Source organism: Meles meles, chromosome 9 (assembly GCF_922984935.1).
Source record: "Meles meles chromosome 9, mMelMel3.1 paternal haplotype, whole genome shotgun sequence".
NCBI lineage: Eukaryota > Metazoa > Chordata > Mammalia > Carnivora > Mustelidae > Meles > Meles meles.
This window is the reverse complement of record NC_060074.1, coordinates 12361875-12378553: the sequence shown is the minus strand read 5'-3', so window position 1 is coordinate 12378553 and position 16679 is coordinate 12361875. Positions and strand designations below refer to the sequence as shown.

The 16679-nt window shown below is 41.1% G+C and overlaps 1 protein-coding gene across 8 annotated transcripts in view; it reads right to left on the bottom strand.

Annotated features, from left to right (window-relative positions):
* Positions 1 to 16679, bottom strand: part of SPATS2L (spermatogenesis associated serine rich 2 like) — a 173449-nt gene that overhangs the window by 104710 nt on the left and 52060 nt on the right. Inside the window, exon 3 of one of the 8 annotated variants that reach the window (XM_046018624.1) lies at positions 10289 to 10353. The exons of the other annotated variants lie outside the window; for them this stretch is intronic. The gene's annotated coding sequence lies outside the window, so the exon portion shown is untranslated. The remainder of the gene's footprint in view (positions 1 to 10288; positions 10354 to 16679) is intronic. 8 annotated transcript variants of the gene reach the window in all.

The following is a 16679-nucleotide window of genomic DNA, read 5'->3' as shown; positions in this document are numbered from 1 at the left end:
CTGCCTCTTACTAGTCTCGGTATTTGAGCAGACACAGAATTCTCAATGGCTCTGCTTCCTCACCAGTAAAATGAGGATGCTAATAATAAGGACCTCATTGGGTGGTAATGACGGTGACATGAGTTCATGTTCGTAAAAGTGATGAAAACAGTGCTTGGGCACACAGCAGGGGTTGGAAAATAAATATAAATAGAGAAATCATCTCACTGGATTCCTCCACCGGCTGTGTGACTGCTTTTCCACATTCCTCATTTTACAGGGAGAAACTAAGCCTGGCATCTAGCTGGTCATGCAGCTAGCCAGTGATGGGGCTGGCCCTCAAAACACAACCTTCTGACCACACATTGTCCTTATAGGGCTATGCCCTCTCCTCCTCTGGATGCTGACACCTTATGGGAGGACCAGGACAACTCCAGGGAGGCGTGAGTGGCGGGCTAAGGCCCAGATGCAGCGCTGCCAGAAGGGATATAAATTCACAGGGCTCTATGCCCACAGGGTCATTTGTTCTTCATGTTCTTTGTCACAAAGACCCCCTCGCCGCAGAATGGCTTGGAAACCCAAGCCAGGTCAGAGTTTCCAGCAGTGTGGCTAACCAGATGTGACTGAAGCTCCGGTGACCAAATTCACAGCTAAGGTACTGGTCTTCAGAGGACGATAAGCAGTTACAATACAGAGAGAGCAAAGTTCAAATGAAGTCTCACAGCTAATTAGAGAACAACTTAGAAAGTACTAAATCTCCTTTCATACATTCTGATTTCAGGTAACGGGGATGGATAAAAGAGAGGGAATGAATATGATTTTAATGCCCTTGAGTTTATTCTAATGCAATCACAGATAAAAACCTCATTTTCACCATTTTATGATATGCTAAAAATTCTACAGCTCATATTTACTATCTTAGTAAATTTTCTTTCAATTTCTAATTGTAATAAAAAATACAAATTTGTCACCTGAAATATGCTATGGTGAGAAAATTAATACGGACTTTTAAAGTACTTCAGATATACAAGATATTTATAGATTTAATGAATTACAGAAAGAATTCTTTCCCTTTCAAAGGCCTGTCTCTGATAAATTCCACTTCTCCTTTCTCTTTTCCAAAGTACCTAGCAGAGTGTCTTGGACAATTCAATGTTCAGGGAAGACGTGGAAAAAGAGAAGTAAATGTCTTCTCATTTTATTTTTCCTTCTTTGATTGCAATGAGCCTTTAATAATTCATTCCTTGGCGTTCCACATCTAGGACTGGGTTATCAAAGCAGCATCAAATGCTGTTCTAGCTACATCACTTTACACACCCTCCAATCCACTCCTTATCCTCCCCCTCTTGCCCTGCAATATTTTGGTCATTCTCAAGGTCAAGGTCTAATCAGGAGCACTGAAGCCCTCCACATCTTCCCATATCAAACTGCAGGTGTCCCATCTCTTTAAGCAGGTAACTTCCCCAATGTCTTTGACTTATTTTATTTCTTCCTCACCTAAAGTCTTGTTTTTAGGGTAACCAAGTCACTAGACTAACCCTCTAGTTCACTCCTCTCCATCAAAACCTAAACTCTGCCCCAAAGAGAAGGGCTAAAACTGTATACTTTCTATGGAATATGAAAAAACAGAACTTAATTGGCTTTCTACCCAATGCTAAACAACATGTAACCACTACCATTTATATACACCCCTATGAACTCTATCCACATATATGGATTTTTATTGCTGTGTACACCCGTGTGTGCGCTGTGGGTTCTTTTGTAGTAAGCCCTTTCCTGGTCTACCTGCTTACTCCTTTAGTTTATAGCATGAAAAGCCTGGGAGCACACACCTGACCCTCTCTCCAGCCTGCCCTGTGGCTCAGCTCACACTGGGGCAAGTTCAGAAAGCACCGCATGCTTATGATGGTCTACAGGCCGCACCAATATGTAGTTTAATCTCTTCTAAATCATTTTTCTAAAGATTCTATCAAAACTGGTTTTTGTACAGTAGTTCAAATATTGTATAGGCCTCTCAAATATAATACCGTATATTATTTCCCTTCGGAAGACTGTTAGTAATCCAGTCTACCTTAAAGCAATTTTCAGGTGTAAATGTATTAGGTTTTGATCATTTGTTCTATAGAAAAGATCCATCTCTCACAGCCTTGATTCCACCATACCCATCCTTGGAGGATTGACAGAGACGAGCAATCAGGGTTGTTTGATTTTTTACTGATGCTAAAAATGTCAATATCCAGTCAAAGAAGTCTCTTGAGGGCGCTGCCTGTGGGCTGGACACTGCGTGTAGAGGGTCATCCTGCACATGTGTGTCCCTGTGGGAAATGACAGTCAGTGCCCCTTCTGGAGGGATGGACATCGAGGGGCATTGGGTGGGGGTGTTAGAACCAAGAGAAGTAAGAACGGCATCTTAAATCATCCTGAAATGTCTACAGTCACGTTTGTAAAAGGGGCTTCTCGAGGCTTTAAGAAGGCTCTAGCTTAAGTGGGTTTTCAGACAGGACTTCCGCCGGGAGGGGCTGTTTTAGACTACTTTAGGGAAGTTCTGGCAGCGATACGAACAGCATTTCCGGTTAAGAGGAAAGGCAAGCCGGAAACCCCTCTAAGTCACGTGTGAGGCCGGAGAGAAAGCCTGCCTGCAGAGTTCACAGAAGTCAACTGATAAGTATTTATTGGGGGTCCGCTATGTATCTTGGATAGATGCAAAGTGTTTAGCTTGTTGTAACGCAGTATGATTTTAAGACTGGCTTTGAACAGAGTTAAGAGTAGCAGGGATAGGCGATTAGATGACCTCGGAAAGCAGTTCGCGAAAGGTGTGTGGCGAGGTTTCAGTTATACACTTGTCCTGCTTGTAATGCAGCAAAGAGGTCACGTCCTGGTTTTGCTTTTCCTTTTAGCAAATGGGAGAGTTCCTTGTCATCCCACCCCATCCCGGTTCTCTGGCCCCCTCCCCTGTCATTTTTGGTTATGGGTTCTGAAACCAAACCCAATTTTCTCTATTATTTTTGATATGCTGAATTGAAAACTTGACTTTTTTTTTTTGAACCATTTCAACTTGATGCAACTTGATTATTTGTCCCTTTAGTTTTGCAGAAATATACACTTTAATCTGATTAATATTAAATATATACTCCAAAACAAAAGCTATGCAGCTGAGTTTCATTTCACTCATAAACTGCATTAAAATTTTCATTTGGTTCTATTTTTACCTGGTTTTGAATCCTGGGAATACCTAACAGTTAATATTATGTCATTTACCAAATTCGGTCTTGAAAACGAGGTAACTAGACACTGAAAAGACACTCTTGTTTGTTTTACTAAGTGGTTTTTTAAAAATATGAATAAGTGTTAAAGAGGGAAAATACCTTTGAAAATTACTTTTAAAAAAAATCTATTTCTGAATGGCTGCCAGCCAGACTTCAGTTGGTTTCATTTTTCATTTCAAGTCTTCTAACAATATATGACTAGACAGAATGAGACCACTCTAGATAACCTCATAGAAAACATTGGGGAAGGATGAGGAAAGACTACAAAGACTACATAATGCTCACAGTTTTAGTTTAATTTTTTTAAAAATCCTGAAGCTATGCTGTATGGTGGGGAAAAAATAAATTGATCTGTGACTATGGTGGGGAAAAAATAAATTGATCTGTGACAAAGCATTCTCCTTCTTCAAATCTCTGGAAAATCCAGCAGCCTCTTGCTTTACAAAGACTTCTCATGTCTGATAACGCTGTCATGCCTTTAGCAAGAGCTATCTGCGCTGAGCTCGTCATTCATTCATTTAGCAAACATTTAGTGAGCACCTCCTTTTGTGAGGCACTGTCTTAGGTGCTGGGGAAGACAATAGCAAACAAAACAAAAACTCCTCAAGGACTGCATTGGGTTTTATCCTTTGTTTCAGATACGGGAACTAGGTGTAGAGAAGTTTGGGCCAAGGTCCCAGAGCTGGTCAATAGCAAGGCAGGGACTCCAATGTCTGAAACTGATTCTCAAGCGTGGGCTTGTCTCCCTAGACTGCTGCCATTGTTTTGGTTCAACGCACATAAAGGAAACTGTTTAAAAACTATTTCATGAGTTCACATCAGTTGGGAAATCTTATTCACAAGCATTAGAATTAGAAATGTAAAGCTGGCTTGGCAGAAAAGCCAAATGGGATAGAAAAATTATCAATGGGAAGACCAATATTTTCTCAGTGCTTTAAATTTTGTTCTCCACTTCCCAGTGAGGACAAATCTCGGTGGAATACACTTTGCCAAACCATTTTTCATCCTCCTGCTCACCCTTCCCTTTACTTGCTGTCTCCTTGTGTTCCCTCCCCCTTCTTCCTGTTACCGCTTAGGTCTTTGTTATTATTTAAAATTTTTAAAAAATTTCCAACTGAGGTAGAGTTGACATGGAATATTAACATCTGGTGTCTTTAAGTGCAAGGTGCTGTCATAAGAGTCATGTGTCTCCTGGCACAGGATTTATTCAGGCGTAAGCTGGGTGACCACTTAGTGGGATGCTGGAGAGGGGACTCGCTTCTAATTCAGGAAAACGGGGGACCTCTGCGTCCCTTGCAACTCCAGGATTCCAAAAGGGGATCATTCCTCAGTCTTTCCTCTACGTTTCCCATGAAGTGTCTAATTCTGCCATTGTCATATTGTTTAAAAGCTTGAAATGAACACTGAAATCAAATTAGGTCTAGCTGATGCTAGGCATACTCCCAGAAGTGAAATATTTCCTCTAGGCTTTTTGTGCCCAGGGGTCTGAGATGGTCATGGAAAGAGCCTGCTTGTAGGCAAGATGCGAAATGCTTCCAAATATATGGCTTTGTTGGAAAATAATTTGTGACTTACCACTGAGGTAAAATCGAAAGTAAACTGTCACCAGAAGGGCACAAATACTTTCTGTGTAGCTTAGATTTTTTTGTTTGATTTGGTTCCTAACTCTATCTGACTCCCATGGAATGCATCTCCAGATTTCAACTTACCCACAGTCCTGCAAGCTGGAACAGCTTCAACATTCAACATCCTTCCCTCACTACCTGTTTCACAGAGAGAGGTCTTGTAATTGTTCACTCTTCTGGAATCTGGAGTCAGAAGAGACTCCGAGGTCTCCTGTCTTCCTGACTACAAGTGAGCCTCCTTTCCAGCACCCTCGGTAAGTAGCCATCCAGTATCTGCTCAAACAAATTCCATGATGGAGATTCTGCCCCTCTTAACATAGCTGCTTCTGCATGAGACTAATTTTGAGTAATTCTTAGGTAATAATGGAGTCAACATATATTCCTATAATTTCCCATGCAATGCTCCTAGCTAGGCCTTCAGATAGTCTGAGCATACCTCCCCACGTGTCACATTTGTCCTACGTATGCCTTCTCTATTCTAGTACAGAATCGTTCATAGAATCACAGGATGTTAGACAGGGTAAGGACTTCACAAATCTCTAAATTATTTTATGGACAAAACATTTTGTATTGTCGAAACTTCAGAACCTTATTTATGCGAGTGCTTTCACTCTTCATGTGACATAGTGTTGCGTTGTCTCACCCTGGTATATAAGATACCTATACCATATATTACGTTATGTTATATCATATTATGTACCAAGATATTGTATAACAGTATGTATATATATTCATTCTATGGGCTTCTTCCTTTTTTTTAATGCAATCTAAGTTTGCATTTTATTGATAATCACATCACACTACACATTGGTCATAATGAGCCTATATTAATGAAATTCCCAAGACTTTCTCATTCAATCTATTCGATCCATTACTAAGTTCCATTTCCCCAATCTTTACTTTTACAGTTGATTTTTTTGGGGACTAAGTGCATGTGGATATATTTATTTTAAATTAGTTTTGTCTTGTTAATTTGGCCAATTTTTCCAGTTGACTGGAATTCTTTTGGATACCAGATCTACAGCTTTCCACTCCAGCTCTACATTTCCCTTCGGTCATTCACAAGCTTGAAAGATATCATTTATATAACTTATGCCATTAAGTACACAATCTGGGCTTGAATCTCAGCTCTGATGCCTAAGATATGTGTGACCTTGAGGAAGTCACTTAAACTCTATGGTGCAGCTTACTCATCTATAAGGTGGGAATAAAGTATTGAATGCATAGGATGGTGGTAAGGATTAAATAAACTAATATATGCAGAGTAACAGAACAGTGCTTGACACATAAGAATCAACAGGTATCTGTTATTTCTATTTTTTTAAATCAAATTCATCATTGTTAAAGAAGAATCTAGAATAAAACAGAAGTAACTGTAAATCACTTTCTATGATCACATGGACATAGTCTTCAGTACTCTTTGGGTCTGGTTATGCAAACCTACTTGTGAATCTGCACAACTACTGTTATTCCATTCATATTTCTCTATTAAATCCACAGTGATATCTGGAGATATTGTAAAAACTGGCTGCATGATATTCCTCTATACCATAATTACCACATTTTCTTCATCTCGCATTCCAATTACTCTCTAGAACAGGAATATCACTTAGTCCCCTTTGATTTCTTGTTGGTGTCTAATGATTATCACTTTCATTTCTGAATGTTCTCAAAAACTTCAGAATGAATTCTAAAATTCTGCTGAGATTCTATGTTTTCTCTTTTTGCCAATCCCCAGGTATTTGGGGCTTTATCCATTTGCTGACATTCCTTCAAGATGGGTGGCTGGAGTGGAAGAGTCACAGGTCTGAGTGTTCTCAGGCCCATGGATACAATCTGGGCCAGGAGACCCAATCCACCAGGAAGGGTTACGGATCTGGTATTATGTTGCCATGGGCCTCAATTTCCTCTTATCGTCATTTTGTTCTACCCTTACAAGGTGGGAAATCACGATCCTTGATTAAAAGCCAAGAATAAGAAGAGATGAACAGTCCTTTGTTTTTCTCGTCAGAGGTCCTGTCCTTTTCTTGTACTTTTTTCTACAATAGCAAAATAAAATTCTACAGTAATAAGTACAACTAAAAATAATACTCCACTCTTGACAGAAATTGTAACGTTATTATCAAAAATGGGAACAACACACTTGGCATCATAAGCATTCCAATTTTCTACATCTGGTTTATTCTGCGACCTTCATTTTCTGTAAAATTGTTCCTTGCCAGCTTTTTAAGTCCCTTTTGTTGTTTTTAGAATTCTTTTTACATACTTCAGCTCACTCTGGACTCTAGGCTTCCTGACACCATTCTAGTGGGATTATCTCTCTCTTTGGTATTTGTTCTTGGTTATTTGCCTGTCCTTGCATTCTTCCTTAAATGGCCTTTTATAGTTTGAGTTAATCCGAGCATGCCCTTTGCGGCCACGGCCATCTCTTTACCTGTTTTAGAACTTTCAGACCTCTAGTTCTAATTGTTCAAAAAACTGTGGACTCTCAGAGTTGACAAATGTGTGTGTGCGTGCGCATTAACTTTGAGAATTTGGGAAAATATTCATCATTATATTATCAGAATTTCATCTTTTTTTTTTTTTGCTTAATTCATTACATATACAATGAATGTGTGTGTGTGTGTGTGTGTGTGTGTGTGTGTGTGATTTACTGGGTATCAGCTATATGCCAAGTTTGGTCTTACTTACTAGGATACAAAGATAAACATGATAGATATAGTGCTGCTCTCTGGAAGCTTTAAGTTTCACAACAAATAGGTAAGTGAGTGCAAAGGCACTCATGATCCAGTGTGATACGAATTTGAGAAGGAAGTGTAAGAAGTTTTGAGAGCACACAGAAAGAGCCCTAATCTCAGTTTTAAGAGTTGGGTTTCTCATCTCTTTGGTCTAGTTTCACCTATAGAATCATATCTGTTTCTTCTCTGAGGTTCCCAATTTCCTCCTATTATCTGTGATACACATCTGGCTATCTCCATCACCTGCTCTCTGGTTATCACAACAGCTAAAATGACACGGTCACTATCTTCCAAGAGTTTGGCACGTAGTAGACATGCAAATATTAGTGAATAAATGGATAAAGTTTCCTTCTACCTCTATTTCACCAATCAATCTCTTCTTGGTTAAAATGAGATCCAAAGTAGTAGCTCCTTTCATTTCCTTTACCTTCCTAGAGATGAAAAAGACGTAAACTGGTATCTGAAACTCTGTCTTCCTTTATGAATAAGACTTCTAGCAGATGCCTAAGGAATTTAAATTTCTCATCACTCCATTTATTATTTTTGTGTCACTTTTGTATGCTATACCAGAAGTAAATTATACCAATGCTTGATATGGCTGGAAGGTCTCAGTTCACTTATTCTCTCAAAACTATTTACTGAGTGCCTACTACGTGCAAGAAACTGTTGTGGACACTGTATTTTTTCCCTTCCTCCTTTTAACTTTGCCAGGTGTGTGTCCTTTCTTGGGTTTACAGATATCCACCCTTCTGCCTACCCTTGGAACATCTGGATTCCTGCTGCATGGGACAGCTTATTGTCCACGTTTCTTCTCTGTCATAAATCCTGCCATTAACCAACCTGTTTTTAACTGCAGATTAAATTAAAGCAGGGTTTCTCAATCTTTTGATAAGGAAAACATTCTTATTTTCCTGTGATGCTACTGAAATACCAAATTAAGTGATTTTTAAAAGTCAGAGCTATGAGACAAAGCACTACGTTGTTTGTTAACTGCATCTGTAACCACCTGCCATTAAGAATCATTGATCTTGGGGTGCCTGAGTGGCTTAGTCGGTTGGGTGTTTGACTCTTGGTTTCGGCTCAGGTCATGATCTCAGGGTTGTGAGATACAGCGCCACATGGGGCTCTGGGCTCAGCGGGGAGTCTGTTTGAGAGTCTCTCTCTCTCTGCCTCTGCCTCTCCTTGCTTGTGTTCTCTTTCTCACTTTCTCTCAAAATAAATACATAAAATCTTAAAAAAAAAAAAGAATCATTGATCTTAATGATGGAAGTAATTAACATGCTAGAAGAACACAGCCAAATTTCTAGTACTATTTCGTTGATCATCAACAGGACCAGTAACTTTCAGGGTCTGAACTTCATTTACATATTCATATACCCCATGTGCAGCATAAAAACTGGAATTCGCTTTCAACTCTCAGACATGTAAATATGAGCATTATTTTCTTAATTCTTTTGATCTACTTTTTGCAAAGTAATTTACATAATCTGTAAGCAAATATAAAAACTGTCCCCAAATAAACCACAACTTATTTTCCATATAAAATAAAGATATATTATTTTCTTGAAAAGTACAGATTTTCATCAGAGTTTCTATACCAAGTATTTGAGTCATCAAATCATTTTCATTGGCTATGTTTTGAGCTCAGAGTAACTTGTCAGTAAAGAAACAACAAATCCATTTGTCTTTGGTGTTTTCCTGGTGTCCTGCTAACAAACTGCTCTGTCCACACGAGGTCACGGCCACCTGACCTGGAAGTGGGCTTTGCTGAGTCAGGAGGTCAGAGATCACCATGGACTGCTAAATAAGCTACAATGCATTAAAAATAACAGGGATAGAGGGGAAAAGATCCTAATGCTAATTAGCCTATCAGCTAGGCCAAATACAGTTTCATCCAAAGACAAAAGGAATTCTGCATTGGGTAAGAAAACTTTCAATGAAAAGCAGAAAACAAAAATCATGTGTAGTGAGTTGCCTAAGAGTCCTGATGTTTTATCCCATTAGGTATATCATTTTAAATAACACTGATCAAGACTTTGCAATATGGTTAAGAAGCAACTTTTGAAAAATGTTAAGTCTGTTTTCAAGTTTGAATTGGTCACAGTTACCAAGAAATATAGAGTAAATTTTAGGAAAAGCTAATTATATCTGGGGAAACTCTTAGTAAAATTACTACTTTTGATTATGACATAGAACATATGAATGAAATACATAAACACATTTAATTTACTAACAAGAAGTACCTGAGATATACTAATACTGTGATCCCTATGATCATTAGCAACCTCCAGAGTGTATAAGTACAAACATAGCCAGTAGTTGGCCTTGGACTCCTTGAGCAGGAAGTTTACCCAGCAGACATCACCTGGGAGTTACTGTGATGGTTCACATTCGACATTAACCCTTTTGCTGCGGGCATGTCAGTGGTTCTCTTTTTTCCTTTTATTTTCATATCACATACTTCACACAATTATATATGGTATTACATCTATTGCCAACTCAAGTCCACAAGTAATCAGCAAAAATGGCAGATTTTGTTTCTTATTTGAGACCACAGTTCTCATCTAATAGTGTCTTAAATTACCTGCATTTGAAATTCTTGGCACAGCAAAAAGTTTCATTAACTCCCTCCAGGTAAAAACAGATAGACATAAGAACAAAAAAGTAGACATAAACAGACCTTATTTTCTTGGGCTTAAGAGGCCTTTTCAGACATGCCGATCAGTATAAAGTGAAGAGAGTAGCCTGTAGAAAATAAACCCTTGGGTCAAGAACAAAAATATCAACATAAGAACAGGCATGAGTCTGTTGACCCTTAACGTATAGAAGTGGATGGAATGAAATAATCAATCCGTGCTTAAGAAATTAAGTCCATGGCAATGCGCCCAACTGATCATTTGCAAGACATGGCTGCTGATTTATGGTTTCTGGGTGGCTAATGAGTTGCATTAAAATCCCAGCATGTTCATGTTAGAAAAGAACTTCAAACATCTCAGTGAAATTTCTCTTTTTATAAAAAGACTTGAAGTGTATAAGGAACTTGTCAAAAGCCCCACAACTGAAAAGCAGCAGGGCCAGGCCTTGAATATAGGTCTTCTAGTCCTTATTCTATTCAAGAACATTTTATCAAGAACTTCCTATATACACAAACTCGTGCCAAGATCTAGAAAAGCAGTGAGTGGAATACCAACCCTGGCCTCAGAGAACTTTTGATTCTGCTGAGGGTTACCAGCCAGGTAAACATAAGTCAACACGCAGTATTAGAGGGGAAGTACAAGGTTTTATTAGAGCACTTTGACTTGGGGGGGAGGGGTAAATAAACAAGATTAGGGGAGTCAAGGAAAGCTTCAAGATGGAGGTCAGACCTACATGGATCCTGATTATCCAGAGGGATGGGGCGCAGTGAAGAGGGAATGAAAAGGGAGAACATGATTTCAGCAGAGGGACTCGGATACACCAAAACCAAGATGCAAAAGACATTTGGGCTTGACAGGGTGATCATTATCCCTAGAACCTAGAGAGAAAGACATCTATGAACCAGGTTATGGAGCCTCAACTTGATCTTGAGGTTAGCAAGCAGTCCCTGAAGGGTCACATGCGAGGGATGGAAACAGCCAGAGGCACATTTCAGGGTGAATGTTAAGGCAGTGCAGGGATCAGACCGGTGTGGAGCAAGAGAAGTGAGTGAGCTGCTCACACTGGGCAGGGGATGTCCTGGTCCTTAAAAAGAAAGAGAGGCCCTAATGACAGAGGTTGATCCGTCACCCTTACTAAAACTTTGTTAGTCCGGTATATCACTGGAGAGTCTGAGCACCTCCAAGCTCACAGACAAAGTCCAGTACGTGGACCTTGAAGACTAAGAACGAGGCTCTGAAACAGATCTCAACCAAAAGGTCTCGCGTGGGCAACCAGCTAGCGGCAGCCCCAGACAGCAGTCACATCGCTGTCCCACCCAAACCAGGAAAGATGCCACCCTCCCTGAGCCCCTGGGTCCTCAGCTATACATGGGAGTAATAACACCTATTTATCTACTTCATAATGATACTGTGAGGACACTCCCTCCTCCTCAGCAGGAAATGAGAGTCATACTGTCTACTTCATAGCAGTGCTGTGAGTTAAAAGATAACATATGTAAACACACGTAGGTCTAACACTTGGGTAGCAGGGACACAACGCTGTTAGTTTCTTTTCCTGTGGTAATGCAAAAGCTGTTCTCTGTGAAAATAATTGACTCAACAAACACAGGGAAAAACGTGTGGACTTCACTTCATTTACACTAAGCTCTACCCAACTGACTTAATGAAGCAAGTCAGTGAATGTTCCACTGTGAAGAGTCTCCTTTTCAGTGGGGATTGTCTTGGTTGATAAAAAAGCAAGAATGAAAACACACACACACTTTCTTAAAGTTAAAAAAAGAAAACAATACACCCGAGTGTATCCTTCCTTCCCAGCCCAGCCAGGCTCTCATTTGGAACGTCTCTCTCTCTGAAATGGCTGACCCACCTGGGGCTCCCCTTCCCTTACTGGGCTGCTTGGCAGCTGGCCCTTGTCTCCTCTCTGCTACTGCTGGGAATTTGCTCCCCGACCTCTCCGCAGACCCCACCAACGTTTCAGGCATTTCTTCGAACAGGACAGAAGAGGAGAATAGCTTTGGGGAGGACCTAAGAGTGGACTGTACATGGAAGTCAGTAGAAGGAATTCCCCACAGTTAAAATATAAAATCAATGTATCAAGAATCTAAGGGGAAATCTACAAAATCCTTTTAAAGTGACGAAGGGGCCAGTCTAAAATGTGACTCTTGTCACTGATACAAAGAAAGAGGGTCTATCAGCAACATAAACATGGCAACAGATGGGCAAACATTGCCCATCTGAACACTGGCAAGGCCCTATGATGGATTATTTTATTTAATGTTGACCAGAAACCCGTGACATAGACCCTTCTATTCTTCTCACGAAGAGAGAGGAAACTGGGGCATTCGTTTGCTATTGCTGCTGTAACAAATTAGCACAAAGCTCGTGGCTTCAAGGAACACGAATGTATTATCTTATAGTTCTGCAGGGCAGAAGTCCAACATGGAGCTCACTGGGTTGAAATCAAGGTGTCGCTGGGGCATCACTCTCCTCCGGAGGTTCCAGAAGAGGACCTGTTTCCTTGCCTTTTCCAAGCCAGCATCATACCTTGTCTCTGGCCATTCTTCCATTGTCACACCCCCCTTGCCCCCACTCTGACTTCAGCCATGATATCCGACCCTTTCACTCTTCAGGAATGAAATTTCACCCTCTTGGGGGCAATGTAGCCCCAGTTGAGAATGAGCAATCTACTCAAATCAGGAATGCTGGCGTTGAGGTAGAAGCTCTTGTTTATCTCCCACCCAAAGCTCCTTGGCTTTCCTTTCCTCTGCTGACTTAGCAGCCATGCAGTTTGGATGGAACCGATTCGAGGCTTAAGCACTGAGCACGGAAAAATTTGTGCGGGGAAGGTACATACGGAGAACTCAAGACACGAGAGTTTTTGTTATTATTATATTATTATTTCTACAACAGACAATAGAAATGTTGAATTTGTACGTCAAATAAATGATCAGCCGAGAAACACATTTTAAATGCAATTTTTAACATCCCTCATATCCTTAAATTAATCCAATACTTAGGGAGAGCTATACATTTATTTTTTTGTTCCTGGTTAAAATAATGGATGTCCCTGATCTAATTCTGCCTTGGTTTTTATTACTTTTCTCAGTAACAAAAGCCAGGAACAAAATCGGATTTTGCTTCTAGCAGTTTAAATAGATAAAAATCAGTGTGACTGTCAAAATCCAGGTTGGTCTTGTCAGGCTGAGATGAAAACCAGGGTTCCACTTGAAAAAGATGAATGTGGACACTAACAGGAAAAAGCGCCTGGCTAATCGAGTAAACAAATAGGACTTGCAAGTCCCAGATGGAATATGTATAGCGCTGTAATCAGCAAAATGTCTTTTTATGGTTATTTTCCTAGAACATTCTTAAAGTAATGCAGATCTTACAAGGGGGTGGGAGCAGTCGTACGATTTCTTTTAACTTAAAAATTTTCATTTACTAGCATTTAAAAAGTTTTATTATTTTTTTCTTTTCATTACAGCCCTCAAATACACGCTCCTGCCCCTCTCATGGAAGTGTAGCGAAATACCTCAGACTAATAGAATGATCTAGATCAAGAGGCGATAGACCAGTGTGGCTTCTGTGGCCCAAAACGACAGTAACCGGGCCAAGCTGTGATCTTGGTTTTATATTGAACCTATTTCATTTGGAAACTTCACTTAGGTAATCTATTTTAATTAGGTGGTACAGTAGCCAAAGAATATTCTTGGAGTTAATTAAGCTTCCACTTCGTGTCTAGCAGCAGGAGAGGCGTACCTCATCACGGAAGGCCAGACTGAGATCTGCGGGCTTACGGCACCAGTCTTCTCCTGTAGTCTGGGCTCCGCCTGCACAGCAAGATTTCCTCCTCCTTCACATCCTTAGGTTTTCTCTACAAGACTTCAAAGTCCCCTGGCTGAACTTGTGGTCAAGGCGGGCGTCTCGAGCTGACTCTACAGAGCCCGAAGCAGGGCTGTTATCCCCATCACCTGTCCCCTCCGTTCTTCGGTAACAGAACTCTGAAGTCCTACCTGGACACACGTGCACCCAGCATAACCCCAGTCTCCTTGCAGCTCGGTCATGCGGCTCTGTGCTGGCCAATGGGATGTGAATGGAAGGGAGATGTACAACTTCTGGGCTGTCCCCTTAAAATGAGGGGTGTCGCCTCCTCTGCCTCTTGCCCCCCCTCGTCGGCTGAAGGGTGACAATATCGTGAAACGGAAGCCTTAAGGACAGGACGGAAGAGCTACAAGATACAAAGGCGAGTCCCTCCATCAGCCTGCGCACTCGCGTGCATTTTCGCAGGGACAAACTGACCTTTACATTTCGAAGCCACCATCGTTTTGCTTTTATCGCAGACGCCAAATAGGCATCCTAACTGATATTTGCTCAAAAATTTCCCTCACTGCCTTTCTTGAAATTTCTAGCATTTAATGTTTTGGATTAAGACTTCTGTATCCTAAAGAACTATGAATAAATGTCCTAATACCTCCAAAGAAATAAAAATGACAGGAAAAAGCCTGATTTTTAAATTAGCATTGTATTTTTTTTTTTAATATTTTATTTACTTGACAGAGAGAAACCACAGCTAGGCAGAGAGGCAGGCAGAGAGAGAGGAGGAAGCAGGCTCCCCGCGGAGCAGAGAGCCTGATGCGGGGCTCGATCCCAGGACCCTGGGATCATGACCCGAGCCAAAGGCAGAGGCTTTAACCCACTGAACCACCCAGGCGCCCCAGCATTGTATTTTTTTTTTAAGCTGACTATTTTGGATAAACCCAAGAAAGCACATAGAAACCATCATAAATTCCTTTTATCTAGTTTCCACAACTAGAACATGGTGCAGAAAGTTGAGGAAGAAAGCACCGTACAGAAGATTCAAAATAAACACAAAGAGGTAAGCGACGGCATTGGATTGGCTTACGCAGTCGGAAAGCTGGCGGTCATCTTAACACCGCGATGTCACACAAGGACTGAGACGGACTGCCTCTTCCACTCCGGAAAGGAAACCATTTTCAACTGAAGCAAGAATGCCTTGACAGTTTGGAGAAAAGTGTTCTCTGAGCCTATGTTTAATCATTTGAATTCGTTATCGAGGGAGGTTGTGAGATCTTTCTCTGTAGGTATTTAAAAACTGGATAGATTTTAATCTCTCAGAATGTCATGTTAGAGTTTTGCCCCATGAGGTCAAGCAGGAGGATTGAGGACAGAGGAGAACAGACCTCAACAAAGTCCCTCATTCAGGGGCTGGATGTGATCCCGACACACCTCTTTCTCTCCCTTCCTCGCTCTTTCTAGAATGACACTAAATTACCTTCTGCTTACAAGCAGAAGCAACAAGCTTCCGTTTCTCTTTGCTTTGTGTTCCAGAACCACATGCCTTCACCTATGTCTTCCATTCCGTACTCTGTATGTGTGTGTGCAAACAGTGGGGGACAGGGAGGTTGAGCTAGGAAAGGAGTTTCACATATATCCAGATTGACCGCCACACCATTCTTTTCAAAGACACACACACACACACACTCTGTTCTAATGCAGGGTGTGGGAAATCAGATCGTGGCTTCTGCGGAAGGACCCTATCTATAATGGCATAGGTTCCAGGCCTCATTCCAGATACATCTAAGGCCTTCAAGCGCACAAGTCAAAATCCTGTCAACACGTTTTATGTGTTTTGCTTGTACTTTTGGTGAAAAGGGTACTCTTTTTTAGGGAGATACATTTGAAACAACAGAAAATCTTACTTATTAAGAGGTGATAAAAGCTGAAACAAGAGTGGTATAATTATCCGGTGGGCCCTGCATATTACAGAAACACTGTGACCTCTCTCCACCTGCTGCCTACCTTCCCTCCCCCATGAAGAAATGGCGTAGTTCACGGATGCATTTAGAATAAACTGAGCCTGCCCCACTCAATCCTCCTCCCCCCAACCTTAGGACCTTTCCGCCTGCCTGCAAACAGAGGGACTTCTCAGCTGCTCCTGGTCATGCACAAAACTTTGGGCACAGGCACAGTCCCTGACGGAATAGAAAATGTCCTATAACTTCCCATTTTGCCTGTGACTGGGTCTGCTTACTGCGGGGGTGAAGTGTTAGTAAACAATCAAGGCCCTGATACAAAGCCACAGTTTCCAGTAAGCATCTATCAGAAATAAAGCTGACGTTTCCATCTCCCCTTATCTGACTTCTCTGTCTTTCCACACAGCTTGGCCCACTGTAGGGTCGATTAGCTAATATTTCTGAATGAGAAAATAAATGCACCTGGGTGGGCCAGTTTGCTGACCTCCTAAAATGCCAATGAAAGTTCTAAATTTGAGGCTCTCTCTATTTTTTTCAAAAGATTTATTTTAGAAAGAGAGAGAGCAGAGTGGAGGGCAGAGGGACAAGGGGAGAGAGAGAGAGAGAGAATCCTCAGACAGACTCCCTGCGGAGCAGAGCCCCATGCTGTGCTCGAGCCCAG